At 40.2% G+C, this 16112-nt stretch overlaps 1 long non-coding RNA gene across 1 annotated transcript; it reads right to left on the reverse strand.

The window, feature by feature from the left end:
• Positions 1-1596: 1596 nt before the first annotated feature.
• LOC112845481 (uncharacterized) lies at positions 1597-15621 on the reverse strand. Its single transcript, XR_003218305.1, has 3 exons — positions 15537-15621; positions 7382-7522; positions 1597-1827 (listed from the first exon to the last, which is right to left on the reverse strand). It is a non-coding gene; the product is annotated as an uncharacterized LOC112845481 (long non-coding RNA).
• Between the last annotated feature and the right edge of the window lie 491 nt (positions 15622-16112).

Consider the following 16112-nt stretch of genomic DNA (forward strand, 5'->3'; position numbering starts at 1 on the left):
GGTCAGATGGGCATGAAGAGCAGCCAGAAACTCCTGAACACTCAGATGGATGAAGCAGAACACCTTGTCCTGGTACAGTCCTCTCTCCTCTTTAAAGATCTGTGTGAACACTCCTGAGTACACTGAGGCTGCTCTGATATCGATGCCACACTCTGTCAGGTCTGATTCATAGAAGATTGGGTTTCCTTTCTGCAGCTGATCAAAAGCCAGTTTTCCCAGAGACTCAATCATCTTCCTGCTCTCTGGACTCCAGTGTGGATCTGTCTCAGCTCCTCCATCATACTTCACATTCTTCACTTTGGCCTGAACCACCAGGAAGTGGATGTACATCTCAGTCAGGGTCTTGGGCAGCTGTCCTCCCTCTCTGGTTTCCAGCACATCCTCCAGAACTGTAGCAGTGATCCAGCAGAAGACTGGGATGTGGCACATGATGTGGAGGCTTCGTGATGTCTTGATGTGGGAGATGATCCTGCTGGCCTGCTTCTCGTTGCTCACTTTCTTCTTGAAGTACTCCTCCTTCTGTGGGTCAGTGAACCCTCTGACCTCTGTCACCATGCCAACACAGTCAGGAGGGATCTGATTGGCTGCTGCAGGTCGTGTGGTTATCCAGAGGCGAGCAGAGGGAAGCAGTTTCCCCCTGATGAGGTTTATCAGCAGCACATCCACTGAGGTGGACTTTCTAGGGTCAGTTAGGATTGTAGTTTTGTGGAAGTCCAGAGGAAGTCGACACTCATCCAGACCATCAAAGATGAACACAACCTGGAAGTCTTCAAAGCTGCAGATTCCTGCTTCTTTGGTTTCAGGAAAGAAGTGATGAACAAGTTCCACCAAGCTGAACTTTTCCTCTTTCAGCACATTCAGCTCTCTGAAAGTGAATGGAAATATGAACTGGATGTCCTGGTTGGCTTTGTCTTCAGCCCAGTCCAGGGTGTATTTCTGTGTTAAGACTGTTTTCCCAATGCCAGCTACTCCCTTTGTCAGCACTGTTCTGATTGGTTCATCTCTTCCAGGTGAGGCTTTAAAGATGTCTTCTTGTCTGATTGTTGTTTCAGGTCTGTGTGGTTTCCTGGATGCCGTTTCAATCTGTCTGACCTCATGTTCATCATTGACCTCTGCAGTCCCTCCCTCTGTGATGTAGAGCTCTGTGTAGATCTGATTCAGAAGGGTTGGGTTTCCTGCTTTAGCGATCCCCTCAAACACACACTGGAACGTCTTCTTCAGCCTATATTTAAGGCTACGATGATAAGCGGCAGAAGAAACTTCTAAATGAAAAAAAAAAGTTTGTGTTTTACACAATACGCATGATAAGAAATTACTTAACACGTGCTTTTCATGTCTGGAGACATTAGTAAATATTATCCATCATATTACATATTTTTAGAAATCGTTTTACTGTCAGCCATCTCTTCCTGCTTCATTCTCCTCAGGAAGTCCACTGTGATCTTCACAAATGCCTCTCTGCTGCTCCTCTTCTCCTCATCATCCTCCCTCTGCCTCTCTAAGCATTCTGGGTAATCTGGACTCAGAACCTTCTGGATCTTCTTCAGCTCGTTCTTCACAAAAGTGATGATGTTGTCCTCCAGCAGCTGGAACAGAATACTTTATGAATGAGCCAATCAGACTGAAATCATGGAGCCAAACATCAGATCCATGTTGGACACACTGACAATCCACTGGTCTACAAAGAGCAGCATGGAGATGACTGTGAACAGAACAGATGTAACAGTAGTTGTTGTACATGTACAGACCATAAATATGGAGTCCAGCTGTGTTTGATGCTGCTGGGCAGACTGACCACTGGGAACCTCTGAGCTCTGCTGGTCCACTCTGTGGAGGAACCATGAAGAATTTCAGGAATTTTAAAATGTTTCTTTTTAATGTTTTTTTTTTTTTTAGTTTAAATTTTAGTTGTTATTTTTTTTATGGACTGTGGTTTAATCCCATGTATTCACATATTTTAATCATATCATTTTAGTATAGCAAGATACTTCTGACACCAATTGTATGCTATGGAATGCCAGGACTGCCATAGTGAATTAATTAAATACACCATTACATAATTAATTAAATGTGGCAATAATTAATTAATATTGGAATTAATTAATTAAATAAATAGTTATGACACGTGTAATTAATTAATTATTGACACATTTAATTAATTATTTATGTATTTCACATTTTAATTAATTATTGACACATTTAATTAATTATTTAATGATATATTTATTTATTTCATTTTGGCAGTCCTGGCGCCTGGCTCTCATCTTGAATTAATTTTATCTGTCAGACTCACCCATCAAACTCAGGGGGCGGGGTTAACGCTGATCGAGTCAAAACCATTGCTTTGGCCTGGTGGCCATTGTTTTTAGCACCACCCAGGTTCTTTACAGTGAGAGAACTTGGTCTGGTTTAGCCTCACGCGGACCTTACTTCCCCCCAAGCCTTGCCTCCCCCTTTCTTCCTTTGGACTCTGCTGCCACACTCCTAGTGTGACTCAGGTTTTCATGTTATGTGACTTTTACTGAAATTGTTGTATTCGACAACAATGACCTCAGGAATTCACATGACAAGGTGGGGCCAGGTTTCACAATGGGCTCACCCGAAACCCTGGCTGATTAGGTCCCACACCCGCTTTCACACCTTGGCGCATGTGATTAGAGGATCACCAGGGGGTCCTTTGTCCCTCCTTGGGGGGATGCTCCCACTGGGTTTAAATCTGGGACTCTCGGCCATTTGACCTTAGAACTGAAGAAGCTTCTCGGATGAGAGGTGAAACGTCTTTTTTTTTTTTTTTTTTTTTTTTTAATTTGTTCATTTCAGGCACAACAATAAAGTTGAACATAAAGTGCACAAAAAACAAAAACAAACAACAAAATGTACCTGAAAAGGAGTGGGATGAAGAAAACTTATTAAATCCCACCCCTATATTCACTTATCAACAGAAACAATAAGCTTCCCGCAGCTACGCCCAAGCAAAACAAATAGAACCTTCATAACTGAATACAGAATATATTAATTATAAATTGCGTTACCACAGGTAACAGGCAATAATAATTACAAGTAACAAACACACATACATATACATACATACATATATATCTACACACACATGTACATATATATACATACATACACACAAACTTTTTTTTTTTTTTTTTTTTTTTTTTTTCTTTTTCCCCCTTGGAATCCATACCAGCAATGGTAAGAGAACAGACATTTCAGAGCACACTAACACCATCATTGATTATACTGTGACCAGACCAACTGTTTGTAGAGAAATTTAAATCTATGAATATTTTTGCATTGTTTCAGTTGTAAACTCAGACTGTTCCAGTTTTTCACACCACATACAGACACACAAAAACCTTTACGGGTTGTTCGAGTTCTGGGTAATTTGAATTGTCCAAAGCCTCTCACATTATAAGCCCTTTCTCGAATTTCAAATATAGATTGTAAATTTGCAGGTAGAAGTTTATTAAAGGCTTTGTATAAGATTATGGATGTATTGTAATTAACCAGATCCTGGAATTTAAGTAACTTTGCCTGAAGAAAGAGTTTGTGAGTATGATCTAGATAACCAGCCTTGTGAATAATACGCAGTGCTCGTTTCTGTACTGTGACTAATGGATTAGTTGTGTTTTTATATGTGTTTCCCCACACTTCCACACAATATGTAAAATATGGAAGAACCAGAGTACAGTACAGAGTACGAAGTGCATCTTTATCAAGGTATGGTTTCACTTTATTCAAAACTGCGAGGCTTCTGGAAATTTTGGTTTTTATGTGTCTGACGTGGGGTTTCCATGAAATTTTGTTATCAATTATGACTCCCAAAAATTTGTTTTCACTCACATTATCAATGGGTACACCTTCTATAGTAATTGGTAATTCTATATTATATTTTAAATTACCAAAAAACATTGCCTTAGTTTTATTTATATTTAATGATAATTTATTTATATCCATCCATTTTTTAATTAATTTTAGCTCCCTGTTTACGGTCATTACAAGATCGGTATAATCATCGCTACTGAAAAATATGTTAGTATCATCTGCGAACAGTATGAGTTTAAGTACTTGAGAAACATCAAAAATATCATTTATGTAAACATTGAAAAGTTTTGGTCCCAACACTGACCCTTGGGGAACACCACATGTAATACCAAGTTTCTCTGAATGGTAATGCCCTATACTAACATATTGTTCCCGACCCGTTAGGTAACTTTTTAACCAGTTTCCAGCTTTCCCTCGAACACCATATCTTTCCAATTTATCCAATAAAATTGAGTGATTGATTGTGTCGAAGGCCTTCTTGAGATCAACAAAAATACCGACTGCATATTTATTTTTATCCAGTGCATTGGTAATTTCTTCTACTGCCTCAATTATCGCCATAGAAGTGGTTCTTTGCGTTCTGAAACCATACTGACCAACATTTATTATTTTATGTTTTTCAAGGAATTTTTCTAATCTTGAATTAAAAAGTTTTTCTAAAATTTTTGAGAATTGAGGCAGTAGTGAAATAGGCCTATAATTGGTAAAACTGTGTTTGTCATTACTTTTGTATAGTGGTATTACTTTTGCAATTTTCATTTTTTTTGGAAAACAACCGGACTGAAATGATAAATTACAGATATATGTTAAGGGACTAGCAATGTTCAGAATAACCTGTTTAACTACAGACATATTTATGTCATGATAATCCATTGAAGACTTACTTTTACATTTTAATGTGATATTTATTACTTCTTGCTCATTTGTAGCTGAAAGGAACAGTGAAAAGGGATTTGGTTTTATATTACTGATATTTTCATTTTTTTGACACGGGATGTCCGCTGCTAGTTCAGGGCCAACATTTATAAAAAATTTATTGAACCCATCAACAATGTTACTCATGTTGTAATTTACACCATTTGCAGCAATGAAATATTCAGGATATGATGTTCCAGAAGATCCTTGTTTAATTAAGTTATTTAACACATCCCAAGTTCCTTTTATATTGTTTTTATTATCATATAATCTTCTTCTATAATAAAGTTGTTTACTCGTTCTTATAATATCAGTCAATTTATTTCTATATGCTTTATATCTTTGTTCCACTTCTTTTGTTTTTACTTTGATGAACTGTTTATACAGATTGTTTTTCTTTTTGCAAGCATTGATAATTCCTTTTGTAAGCCAAGGACTTTTTATCTTTTTTTTCTTTGTCCTGTATTCGTTTACAGGACAATGTTTATTGTACAACATAGTGTAAATATCTAGGAAATTTTCATAAGCCTTGTCCACCTCTGACTCTTCATACACCGAACTCCAATCTTGTTGCGCTAAATCGAAATTGAAGGCATGAATTGCTTCTTCATTTATTGTTCGCTTTGCTATCGTAATCTTGGTATCTATTATTTTTTTTAAATAACAGTCATACAAAGTAAAAACTGGTAAGTGGTCAGTTATGTCACAGACAAGCAGGCCACTATTAATTTGGAAATCCATGACATTAGTAAAAATGTTGTCAATAATAGTGGCGCTATGTGATGTTATTCTGCTTGGCTTTGTTATTGTTGGATATAGTGATAAGCTATACATCGTGTCAGAAAAGTCATCAATGGCTTTTATCCTTGTTGGGTTTAGCAAATCAATATTGAAATCCCCACAGATGAATAGTAATTTTTGGTTCACCGAAGAAAACACTTTTTCTATCCATTCATTGTGGGATGTGTCCTTCTTCAAGCAACTTAAAGAAGTCCAGACGCTTTTCTTTGCAAACTCCTTTGACTACGATGACCTGGATGACTGAGAACCTTCACAGACATATTCGAGATTAGTGCTTCACAGTTCTGCTTTTGTTCACAGCATCCTACAGTAATACTCTGGTATAGTATCTAGTAATTTTGAAGTTCTTGCCAGTCATAGTGAGTTAATTTAATTTCTTAGCCCCTGAGCGTGGTGCATTGTGTTAGTGTTTTAGTTGGAGCCAACTCCAGAGTTTAGGTGTATTTCCACTCACCTTTAGTTCATGTTTAGTATGTGTGTTCTGGTTTCGGTCGAGTGAATGCTCGCGCGTGTTGCTCCCACTATTCATCGCTTTACTCCTGCTACTTGTACCTTGTTACCTGCTACTTGCCCCCTTGGTTTTGCTACCCTTTGCTCCTGTTACTGTTATCGCCACTCACTGCTATCCTCTCCCAGCATCCCAGCTACTCCCTCCCACGGAATTCTGTTCTATTCGTGTCTATACGGTGTCTCTGCTCCTGTTCATGATGTGGCCTCCCAAGATTTATGCACTGTCTGTGTGGACCTGGATCCTTGTGTCATCAATCCTTCAACCCTGTACTGAAATCCATCAATACACAGCTGATGAGCTCCTTCGACTCCGCTTTTCCCTGGCTGCTCCACCACCTGCTGTTCTTCACCTCCATGCGGATATTGTTTTTCTCTCTTGCCGAGGTGACATCCATGGTATTTTAATCAAGATAATTCTAAGCAACTACAATCTCTCTGGTCCACCTCTCGCCACTCTCGACAGAACCCTGGCAGGGCTGTTGACCACAATGTTTTGGCTAAGCTGACCAGGTCGCCTAGCACTCTCACACAGTCTGACAGTACTTGCGTCAACTTCGGCCTGCTTAACATCCGTTCGCTCACGAACAAAGGTCATCTTGTCCAGGATCTCCTCAAAGACCGTCGGTTTTACTTTTTCTATTTGCCTGAGACATGGCAGCAGCCCATCGACTTTTCACATCTGGAAGACCAAAGGTGTGAAAACAGCTGTCTATTGCCTATTGTTCCTGTAAGAGGTATTTAACTGAGGGCCACGCTAGGCTCAGTGAGGAACTCCGCCGATTGTCTGCCCTGCGATGGCTTTTCTCTACGCATCAAGTTTGGGTTTCTGGGGTTTTTTTATTAAAGGATCTTAGCTACCGCCCACTGTTTGTCTGCAGGCTTTATTAAATGGAAAACTCCCACAACAGGACTTACTCCTTCCAACTGCACAGCTGACAAACTACCATTCTCTGATCATATGCTTTTTTCTTTTAATGTCCAAATGACTTTTTCCATAATCAAGAACGCTCTACTATTTCTTTTCGGAATATCAAGAAAATAAATCTTGATATCCTTTCCTCTGCTTTTTCTAGCTGTTTGTCTCTTAACAACCTGTCTATTCAAGATAAGCACCTCTGTTCTTTAAAGACAAACATGAACCCACTCAGAACACACTTTCCCCACAGATATGAGCATCACTGTCCTCAAACAGCAAATGACCAAGTCTAACATTTTGATCTTGGTTGCTTCATTGTTTTCTTTGTGAAAATCTCAGGATTTTTCAGGTCATATTTATGCAGGAAAACACAAACATGTAAAGGAGTCATCACAGTTCTCTGACCTCGTTGGTCCAGGTTCAGCACTGAAGTATGGATTGCTATCTTTGGACCTGTCACTCCTCACAGAGGGACAACTGAATCCTGCAGACTCTGCTTTGTCCTCCTCTTCCTTCATCATCAGCTTCTTGTGGACTTCAGTCAGTCTGAGAGGTAAACCACAAACAGTCAGTGAGTTGACATTAACAGGAGTAACTGAGTTACAGTCGCTGACCTCTGACCTGTCATGTAACCTAGAAACCAGGTCAACATGTCTGTAGGTTCTCAGTCATCCAGGTCATGGTTATCTAAGGAGCTTGAAAAGAAAAGAGACTTCTTTAAGTTTCTTGAAGATGTTTCATCTGAGAAGCTTCTTCAGTTCTAAAACCAAATGGTGAAGAGTCCCAGATGTTTAAACCCTCGAGGGAAAGAGAGGGGTGCTGACTTACTTGTGATGAGGCACATAGTGGCACAATAGTGGGTTTTACTGACTCTCACTAGCTCTGCTTTGACAGTGACAACCATCACTGAGCCGCATATCAAAGACAATTGTGCAAAATAACTGCATGTTGTGGGTCAATGTTTGTTCATGTTAGATGTATTTCCTCTTTGTTGTGATCAGTGTTGGTCATTGCTCAGAAAAGTAATTATTACACATAATACACAGAACATTTTTATTAAAAGTAATGCATTACATTACTTCATTATGTAATGATGTTACACAGTAACATTACTTTGATGTTACTGGGTAAAATGAGCAGAAACACTGTCTCATAATCACCATTTAACAATATAAAGCTGAGGCTACAGCCCCACACACCAACACAGATCCTATCCTTGACACACATGATCTTTCTCTGAGTGTTTATGTATGAACACAAATCAAAAATGAAACCAGCACAAAGACATTTCAAAGTAATTCTACTGTAGAAACATGAACAGGTAGAAACCTGCAGCCTGACTGCTCATCAGTTTGTGACCTTTTCAAATTCAGTAGCTGTTCAGTTTATCACGGTGGTGGTCTGGTGTCAGCATTTACTCAGCTTTAACCCTCTGGGGTCCAGGGTATAACTGACCATTTTTACCTACTTTTGATTTGACCTCTATATTTCACCTTTAAAAACTGCTTATTTTGCCTTGTTTGGTTGTTTTTTTTTCAGCACAACATAACGTGTCTGAATTTACAGTTAGTTTTTCATTTTGACTAACTGTATTTGCAAATATTTACCTAAAAAGGAAGCCAATGCCTCAGGCATTTTTAGTACATCTCTTTACAAAATGATCGGTTGTAACAAAAAGACTTCACACAAATTATTTGTGCCATTCAAGAAAACAGTTCCTGTCCACTACAAGACACAGGGGCACACCACAGGCTTCCAGGGTGTGTCACTCCCCCTGTTGTCCTCCTGGAGACAGCAGTTACATTTGAGTCTGCCTTTAGTGGCTGTCTGGACAGCATCTGTGTCTGTGAGAATAATGTGAGTAATGTGTTCAGCTCTCCTGCTGTGGGGAACACCTGTCTTGACCATGCCACAAAGCTGACACACAAGCTCCACCATGAAATCTTTGTGTGCCATGGGATGAACCTGCTTGGCACTGCACATCTCACAATGCATGATGAATGCATTTATTGTCGCAATGTCCAAAGAATGCTGCGACATGGTCCTGTACCAGCGAGCAGTTTTTCTGTGAGTGGAATAATACCGAATGAGCAGACAGGTCAACCCCACCCATATTTTTGTTTTATAAACAAAATTATATGCCATGATTGGTGTGGGGCAGGGGATTTCTCTCGTAGCCCAGTGTCCATCTCCATCCTTCACCTGTCTCTTCACCGTCTCCCCTGAAAACGCAGGATGGATGGTGGAGCACACAGACACCTCCGTGTGTCCATCCACTTCACAAAAACAAGTGGGCCCTCTCTGATCCTCTTTGACATTTTCTGTTCAGAGCATTTGCCCTGTCTTTGGGACATACTTTTCTCTTTTCCCTGTAGGTACCACATGCACCAAATCTCATCCTTGTCAGGAACAGGAACAGTCTGGGACTTGTATAAAAATTGTCCATGTAAATATGGTATCCAGTGCCAAGACAGTTAGGCTAAATAAGATTCATCATCAATCATAGGCCAGCCTATGCTCACTTGCAGTTTGACTCTTATATATGGTAAAGCTGATGGTGTAGCCACTTCTTGATTCAGCCAATATAGACATTTTCATCCCCCATTTAGTCGGTTTGTCGTTCATATATTGCCTCATCCCAGTTTTTGCTTTGGTTGCCACCATCCTTTCATCTACTGACAACTCCCTCCTTGGGTGGTAATACGCCTGGCAGGCACTGAGGATCTCATCATATAGAGGCCAGATTCTAAAAAGTTTGTCATGGCCTGGTGTTCCCTTCTTCATGTCATTCTTTTAGATCCTCCTCAGGATCACTGAGGTGGATGTTCCATAATATGCTGCGGAACCTGTCTCTCTTCATCCCTTTGGATGGAAGAGGCACAGACAAGATATGATTCTGTCTCCAGTAATCTCTGAGACTTGGAAGTGAAACGAGTGACAAGTATATCAGGTGACGAAAAAACTGATAGCGATGTTCTGTCTCCACATCAGTACATTTGTATTTTTTGCCTACATGCTGATTTTTGTAGCATTTTTATTTGTGTTTGCACAAATTGCACTGACTGTGTCAGTAGCAGAAACAATGAGAAAAGATCTTTGGGGCTCCAAAAGTTGATTCTGTTCATCTGGATGTAGCGTTTTCAGTGAGAGAAACATTTAGTCACTCATCCAAGTGACTTCTTCAGTCTCAGCTGACTGCAGGTTTCTCCAATCTTATAAAGAGTACATTTGCATAATGACTGAAACGAGCAAACTGAAGGAACAAAAGGCTGAACCCTTGAAACGAGACCCAGGAAGTGGCTACAGGAAGAGGGTGATAGACTGTCTGAAGGAGTTAGAAAAAGACAAGGCTATCGACCAGACCTCATACCACAGGCTGTACCCAGGGGAATCTACACCAAGCCTGTATGGTTTACTGAAGATACATAAAAAGGGTGCACCTGTTAAGAACGATTGTCTGTATGATCAACTCGGTCACCTATAACATCTCCAAGTTTCTGGCTTAGATCCTCAACCCGCTGGAAGGCAGCTCTGAACACCACATCCAGAACACTTTGAATTTTTTTGAGAAGGTGAGAGATGTCATTATGGAGGCAGATGAAACCATGGTTTCATTCGATGTTAAATCTCCACTTGCAGTCGTGGAAGCATTGGAGGTAGTTCATAAGAGATTACAGGATGACACCAACCTCAGCATCGACCAAGTGTGTTTGCTTTTGGAACTGTGTCTTCATTCCACCTACTTCACATACTAGGGTCAGTTCTACAACCAGAAACATGGGTGTGCCATGGGCTCCCCAGTTTCATCCATCGTGGCCAATTTGTAAATGGAAGAAGTGGAAAAGAGGGCTTTGTTATTGTACCCTGGAACACCACAAAGTCATTGTGGGAACCTTCACTGAGAACCTTCACAGACACAAAGTCATTGGTTCAGGTATGTGGATGACACCTTGGTGAAAATCTCAGGACCTACCACATTTCACAGATCACATTAACTCGGTGGGTGGGGTGTGGATGGGTGCGGATTCGCTTGCAATGCGAGCGCTGTCTTTAGAAAGTCCGTTGTTTATCTGCTCGTCTTGCAGTAAACGTGACAACAGTGCTTGGGGAAAAGTATTGGAAATATAATTAATCATAACTCGGGTTTTTCTTGGCCTATCAGCACAATTTAAAAATTGGTATGTAGTTTGAAATTTGCACTTTCAACACATTAAAACAGAATCTCATTGAGGCTCCGTCTTGCTGCTACGCCATCTTTAATCGCTGACATCATTTGGACAAGGCTGCGTGTCCCTTGATCCCAGAGGGTTAACGTCACTCTGGTTTCTTGGCTAACTTAGCGTCAGCTTAGCGTTAGCTAAGAGAGTAAAAGAGAAAAATGAAACTTGCTCCTGTTAAATATTCTTAGGTATAGCGGTAATTTCTCAAAAGATACAGTAAATAATGTTAGTAGTGGGTGAGATCATGTAAACACTGTCATGGTTTTGTGTAAACATTTTGTCATTTGTAAAATATAAATGACATGGATTCTACACTGTAACTGATGTGATGTTCTATAAAGTGGTTTTAATTAAAAAAGACACAAAAATTAGTTTGTTTCTTTATTCAACTTTTGAACAGTGGTACTCAGTCAGTACATATTCAGTAAATGCAAATTATTTACATGGCAGTGCACTACAGGTATAAATCTAGACCCCTAGATAAACATTATGGCATTATAGCAGTGACAACTCCACCACAGTAGCAGGTGGGAGTTTTCTTTTTTGAGGACGGCTCCTTTTACCTTTCACTACGGATGGTCTGTTTATGTTTTGATCAAGAGCTTTTTTTGGGCAGCTGAAGAGGAGAAGTCTATCTTATGGCCAACCTCCGGCTGTATCTTGGTCATATTACCAGGCAAAACCCAGTATGCAGGTTCATCTGTAACAGTCCTTGTGCCACGGATCTGCACTGTTGCTTCTACTTTAAACAGAAGAGCAGCGACATGGGTGCAGGTCTCCACGACGCCGGCCATACAGCTGCAGTGGGCGGCTTCAACCTTCCCTGTGATGCTCACAGTGACCCATGGCTGCAATGCTGGTTCATTCAGTCTTTGAGAGTGCAGCACCTGAAACACACACAGACAAAGTTCATTTAATGACAAGAACTATGAGCCAAGGCCGACATAAAGGTGTTTTATCTACTTTATCATAAATATAACAAAGTGTTTAGAAAGTTAGCACATACATGTAATTTTTCAATTTTTTATGCATCCATCAATAGAACGCTGCATGTTATAGTCTAAATCTGCCTGTTCTCTCGCAGAAACCTGCCTGCAGAAAATGAACCTAAAGTATGTAATGCAAGGATGTCATCACTTTCAAGATGGAGAAAGCATAAAGTGACAATTATGAATCACTTAATATGATAAGGAGATTCTGCAGGTCATTAATCAATGTATGAAACTAAAATAAAATGTATTTTTAGTGACACAAGATACAAATATTGAAGCAAGATCTATAATTAGAATTATTTATAATAAATATGAATAAATCAGTGCAATTTCTTTAACCATAAAGAATAACTAAATCCTTCAGGACAATGTCACATCAATGCACTGAACTCACTATGTTATCCCTCTAACAGCCTCCACATGTTCTCACTGTGATTTCCCCCTCATGAATGAATTTATGCTGCACTAATCTGAATGTTCGGAGGGAAATCAAACGCATTTTACTCGCAGTACTTGAGCTGACTTACCTTTGAATGACAACTTGTACGCGCTGACTCCACAGACAAGGTATGAAAATATGTCAGGCTACGTCAGTAGTGGTTGGTCTTCAGGGTTTCTACTCCACGGCCGTATTTCATACGGGTCCACATTTCCAATGCACGCTATTTTCTGCAAGTACCGCCGCGTTGCCTCTGGACAAAATATGAGTAACTGTATTCTGTTACAGTTACCGTTTAAAAAGGTGGTATTCAGAATACAGTTACTTTGTTGAAATAAATGGATTACACGGCGGTACTTTCCTGTTTCATATTGTCGCGGGTCAGGACTGTTTGGGTTTGTTTGACAGCTACGTTCTGTTGTTCCAGGCGGCAGCGTTGCGGTTGCCATGGTTACAGGGTGACGCTCTCTCTCTGCATGTTTCCTGAGTGAGAGAGCGCCTTTTTGTTGTTGTTGTTGTGCTAAGCTAATAGACAGAATGCTACAGGTATCCGGTTGTTCAGTCTGACGTCACTGGCCATGTCTGGGCCTAAACTCTGCTGCAGGTCCATATATCAAATGATCACTGTGGCATTACTGAGAGTTAAAACACTGTCTAAAGTCTTTCATCTTTAATAAAATGATCAGTGTTCTGGTCTACCAGGTGTAACAATTGAGTTCAACATCCAGGCATCCATGAAAACGGAATTTATGACATTTAACGGCGTTAGAAGTTAGCAGGAAGTTAGCTCGCTAGCTTCTATCTAAATACAATATAGCATGTCCTGACTGCAGGGGTTTAGAAACAAATTCAAACGTACAGCTCTGCTATCACTTCCAACATAAATGAAGACAGAAAACTAAACAGCAGTGACGTTTGTAGGGTTACTGAAGTTTGGCTAGCTGGTATATAATGATGTGCTACGTGACCGCTAGCGACACAGCTATGTTAGCATAATATAAACAAGCTAACTTTTTTTTCCACTCGATAAAAGTTAACGTGAGTTTTCTCGGTGGTCAGGAACAAATGTAATCGCATGGCAGGATGCTGTAAACGGACCAAACTTCAGCCAGGAGAACAACTGAGATAATCCATCCACAATACGAGGTTAGTTATTCATATACTGCTGCATGGGCTGTGCTGTATTTACATCGTAAGGTTTTAAAAACTGAGCTTAAATAAATGATTAGCGGTAATAAAAGCTGAGGGAGGTCAACGGTGATCACTGACTGTTTTTAGGAGCTTTTTGAGATTAAATAGAAGAAAATACAAAACATTAAACATGTTAACAACACAAAAGCCATATTAAACGCAGACTACTTTAGGCCCGGAAGTAGGATTCGTCGCGTCATCACTGAACAACCGGATAGCTCTAAAGAATGTAGCCTCATGGGCAGTGTAGTCCATGCTGCCGGGAGAATGGACTACCATACTCGTTATGTGTCTGTGAGCGAGGGAGGGAGAGAAAGGAAAAGTCCGAGCTGTCACGGAGCAAAAACGGGAGCTGGAAGCATGTAAATATAATAATAACCACAGCAGCCAAGAAGAGTGCCTGTCGAGCCCATTTGTAAGTAAGTTATTAAGACTCAACTGTACACTGTGTTCGTGTTTTCCTCCGGAAAAAATAAGTTCCGTTGGAGCAGCCTTTCAACGCCTCTCTCTGTCTCCCGCAAGCAAAGTTGACCCAGACAACAAAGTAAAGCTAGTTTTCGGCTACCAGCCCGACACGGAACCCACCGTATTAGCCAGAGGTCCCTTTACTACGGTTCGGAGCCGCGGACCTTCAGTAACAGTAATAAATCACAGCAATAGTACATTCACGTAGTTGTAAACAGCACGATAATATATTAAGTAATCCAAAGTATTCAGAATACGTTACTCTCATTGAGTAACGTAACGGAATACGTTACAGAATACATTTTGGGGCATGTATTCAGTATTCTGTAGTGGAATACATTTTAAAAGTAACCTTCCCAACACTGGTACTGGGCAATTAGTGATACAAAACAACTGTTTTATCCTGTGAATAAAAGTATATGTTTTTGTCAATGTACCGTGGTAATAACAGAAGCAAAACGCAATATTGTGTCAGGACAATTCACTATTTATGCACAATAAAGGAGCATAGCGCGACCATTTCTGTTCAGCGCCAGACTTGCTTGTAACCTATATCACCAATTAAGTTATGAAAAATGACGTATTAACTACTACAAAACACTGACCTTTGTGGGAATGCTTGGAGCAGACTAACATGTGAGCTGGACTGTTCTGAGACATTATATTTGGTCTTCGAAAGGCTGCACTCCAGGCCATCTGTTGGCTCTTTGTTACTTCGGAAACATGGCTTGAAAAATTTCTCTTCAACGACATAATCCGATAACAACTGATCTCTTTACCCGTCGGCTTCCCGTGGCTGTCATGTGACCGGTTATTGCAGTTAATACTACAACAGCTTCTTGCCATTCTTTGTGGGGGGGTTTATCGCTGTGTAACTGATTTCTATTGAAAGTCTGCGTGCGCTAGTACTGCTTGCCACGCGGTCCCAGAATCCTTTGCAGTTTTACCCCTGAATGGTAAATGGCCTGTATTTATAGCATTGATGTCACAATCTCTATAAGTACACAAACACGAACGTAGCTCAGAATGGTGGACACGCTAGGCGTCGTAGGTCCAGCTGTGACTCCGTTACTGTGAACTAAGGAGCGGCAGATTTGTGCTGAACTAAGCTGCACACAGCTGATGTTAGCCAGGAAAACATTACACACTGACTTTAATAAGAACACACACAGTTTGTTGTGTAAAGAAATCAAACATGAGCTGAACAAACAGCAAAATTCCCATAGTTAAAGGAGGAAACAAAGCAAACTTACAGTTTCTTCACACACCAACAACAAGCTCCACTCCACGAAGTTCAGGAAAGTGAAAGTAAACGTTGAGCCTAATGCAGCGTTTGAGGACACTCGGAAGCATCAAAACACTGTGCTGCGTTCTAATAAACCTCGGAAATTCCTAAACCTGTTGTAGGTCCTGATTTAGTTTTCCCGTTTAAAACACAAACATGTTTCATCACTTTGTTGTTCTCCTTCCTGCAGCATTTGAATATTTCAGTACTAAACTGATGTTTCTGCAAAGCTCATTTCAACATGTTGAAGTAATGAATAAAAGTGCAGACTGAGTGTAAGAGCCAAAGTGAATCTTTATGTTTTGTTTCTTTGTAATGGTAGCGTAGGTGTTTAGATTTTCCTGCACCTCAGGTGATTGCGATGTGATTGTGATGGCGTGGTCCTATTCTCAAATGATAAAAGTTCATAGATGTGCTTTTTGGTTTAAATGAAAGCGAAAAGTTTATTTGTGTTTTGAAATAAATACACAAACACGAGTGGGGCTCAGTTTGGCTTATTGGAGACAAGTCAAAGCTTAAACCAACTGAGCCAGTTTTATTTGTG

This window comes from Oreochromis niloticus, unplaced genomic scaffold, assembly GCF_001858045.2.
Source record: "Oreochromis niloticus isolate F11D_XX unplaced genomic scaffold, O_niloticus_UMD_NMBU tig00007510_pilon, whole genome shotgun sequence".
Lineage (NCBI taxonomy): Eukaryota > Metazoa > Chordata > Actinopteri > Cichliformes > Cichlidae > Oreochromis > Oreochromis niloticus.